A 3,492-nucleotide genomic window follows, 5' to 3' on the forward strand; every position below is an offset into this window, starting at 1 on the left:
GATCTATCTATATCGATTGATATATAAATAGATCTATCTATAAATAGATATATCAATCAATATCAATCTATATAGATGGATAGATTTGTATTTAATTGATATGTGTTTACACATATACACATTTACATAATATTTATACCTATATCTATTTCTATTTCTATATATTCAAAGTCAGGGGCCAGTTCCATGGTACAGTGGTAATGAACTCTTCAAAGGGAAGGCAGATCCTACATAGTGACCATAGTTCCAATCCCGGACCTGTCAGGTAGGCAGGCGTACATGCAAGTACCCAAGATCTAATGGACTGGGAAGGGAATTGCAGCATGACCAGACCCTGTGGAGGGTGCTCGTCCCTCTCTCACAAGTGCACACACGCTCCATCATAAAGAAGGAAGAAAAGAGATCATGAGTTCACACTGACACCTCCAATTCCAATCCTACACTAACGAGTTCTAGTTTTTCCACTTTCCATATGTGTAACTACCATCTCTACCAATGGGAAATCTCTCATTATTCTTTTTTTTATTGTTATTATTTATTTATTTTTGCTAATGTGTGTGTGTGTTTGCCAGAGAAAGATGGAGAGACAGGGAGAGGAGAAAGTACCTCCCATGGGGAATTGTCATGCTGCAATCCCTTCTCCTCCATTTCTCCCTCCTTTCAAGATTTTGGACTTGCATGCACATGTACCCTGTGTGTTTCTAAAGCTGCTAGGTCCAGGACTCAAACCACATGGTTGGCCATGTGGGATCTAGCTGTCTCAACCATGAGGCCATGGAGTAAACCCCATAATTCTTTTTTTTTTTAAGAAAGACTTTTGGTATAGGACACATGTGCTTGCCACAGAGACAGAAGCAAGAAATCACTCCCAAAGGGATGGCTATCCTGCAATCCCTTCTCCCCGATTCTCCTCTTGGGATTTTGGGCACACATGCACATGCGCCTGGCATGAGTTTCAAGCTGCCAGGTCTGAGGTTTGAACTTCGGTCAACTACGTGGGAATCCGGTGACATAATCATTACACCATCTGTTGGTCTCAAACTTTTTAAAAATAAATTTAAAAAGAGTTTTTGCCTTAGGGAGCATGTGCTCACCAGAGAGACACAGAGACCATGAGAGTGAAAGAGAAATCAGTCCCCCCCTGGCGGTGGTGGGGAGATGGCTATGCCACAATCCCTTCTCCTCCATTTTCCTCCCAGGATCTTGGGCATGCATGCACACATACCCAGTGTGAAGTTCAAGCCTCTAAGTCTGAAACTCAAATCATGGTCATCCAGGTGGGAGTCCAGTGATGTAACTGCTATGCCATCTGCTGGCCCCAGCCCCATAATTTTTTTTTTTTTTTTGAGGGGTTTTTTGCTATAGGGCCCATGCGCTCGCCAGAAAGACAGAGAGAGATGAGAGAGACAAAGACAGAGAGACAGAAAGAGAGAAATCACCCCCCAGGGGGCAATGGCCATGCTGCAATCCCTTCTCCTCCATTCTCCTCTTGAGATCTTGGGCACACATGTACACGTGAGTTTAAGCCACCAGGTCTGGGACTCGAACTGTGGTCGACTACATGGGAGTTCAGTGACATAGCCATTATGCTAACTGCTGGTCCCCAGCCCCATAATTTTTAATAGATAACTTATTTGGGGCCAGCAGGTAAGTACTGCTTAAGGTACTGGACACCACATGACTGACTATGGTTTGAGTCCCCAACACAGTGACTTGTTTTCTTTCTCTCTCTCTCTCTCTCTCTGGTGAGTGCATGTGCCCTATAGCAAATTAGAAATGATAATAATAAATAAAAATGAAGTAATTCTTAAACATTTAAAATACATGACTTATTTAGTCAGTCTTTCTGTATGTGAACAATCTGTTACTGCCTATGATACTGTCAAATATATATCTGGCCTTTGTCTGCCGTTCATGACATAGCATTCCTAAAACCCTTGTAAATTTCTGGCCAATAAGAGTACTAGGAGAATCTTTTGTTCTAATATTTGATCTTTGACCTTGGTTCCTGATGCAGAGATCCTAGGGCCTTTGTAATTTCCTGAGTTCCAGAAGCATCTGACACAGAGTTCCTAAATCCCTTAGAATTTCCTGATATAAGAGCATTTTTTGTTCTAATGGGCAATCCTTGGTGGGCTCCTGGATAGCGTTAGGGTAGGGGCTGCTTGCCAGAACTTACTACATGAATAGAGGATTGGAATTTTTAGCTCCCCTATCCCTGACCTTCAGAAGGGGAGAGGGCCAAAGGTTGAGTAGATCGCCAGTGGCCAATGATATAATCGATCATACCGAGATAATGAAAAAAAAAACAACTCCAGAAAGACAGCGTTTAGAGAGCTTCTGGGAGGACCAGCAGTTGGCATAACGGCTATGTCACTGGACTCCCATGGAGTCAACCACGGTTCGAATCCTGGACCCGGTGGCTTAAACTCACACCAGGCACGTGTGTGTGTGTGCCCAAGATCCCAAGAGGAGAATGGAGAAGAAGGGACTGTGGGGTGGCCATCCCCCCTGGGGGGTGATTTCTCACTTTCTGTCTCTCCGTCTCTGTCTTTCTGGTGAGCCAATGTGCCCTATAGCAAAAAACCTCTCCAAAAAAGAGAGAGAGAGAAAGAGAGAGCTTCTGGGTAGCTGAACATGTAGAGGCACCTGGAGGGCACAAGAGGACACAGAAGCCTTGTACTTCGTCCCCCATGCCTCGCCCTGCGCACCTCCCCTCTGGCATTCCTCTGTACCTTTGTCATAGCCTTGACTGCATGGGTAAACACGAGTAAAGTGTTTGCCTGAGTCTGTGAACCTCTCTAGCAAATTAATCATCCCCAAATTGTAGCTGGTAGGTCAGAGGACGGGTCATGGCCTGGGACATGTGATTAGCATCTGAAGTGGAGGGCAGTCTTCCAGGACTGAGCCCTCAGCCTGTGGGATCTCAAACTATCTGCAAACAGGTCTTATAGGAACTGAATTATAGGCCACCTAGTGGTGTCAGCTGGAGAGTCTGGTATCAGAAGTGTGCTGGGTGACTCAGAGTAGAAAGTGGAAAAAATACTTTTTCCCCACCTTTTTTTTTTTTTTAAGAATTATTTTATTTATCTTTTAATTAATTAATTAACTTACTTACTTATTTTAATTTGACCAGAGAGGGACAGAATGTGAGAGAGAGAGAGGGGAAATAAGAAAGCAATCCGCCAGGTCCGGCACCTGAACCATGGTCGCCCATGTGGGAGTCCAGTGCCCTTAACTGCCACACCACCTGCTGGGCCCTCTGCCCCCATCCCCATCTTTTTAAATGTTATTTATTTTGCTTCTATAGGGTACACATGCTCACCAGAGATACAGAAAGTGAGGGAACCAGCAGTTGGAGTAATGGCTGTGTCGCTGGACTCCCACGTAGTCGACTGCGGTTCCCGTCCCAGACCCGGTGGCTTAAAACTCACGCCGGGCTTGTGTGCGTGCGTGCCCAAGATCCCGAGAGGAGAATGGAGGAGAAGGGAT

This window comes from Tupaia chinensis, unplaced genomic scaffold (assembly GCF_000334495.1).
Source record: "Tupaia chinensis unplaced genomic scaffold, TupChi_1.0 Scaffold146140_1, whole genome shotgun sequence".
Lineage (NCBI taxonomy): Eukaryota > Metazoa > Chordata > Mammalia > Scandentia > Tupaiidae > Tupaia > Tupaia belangeri.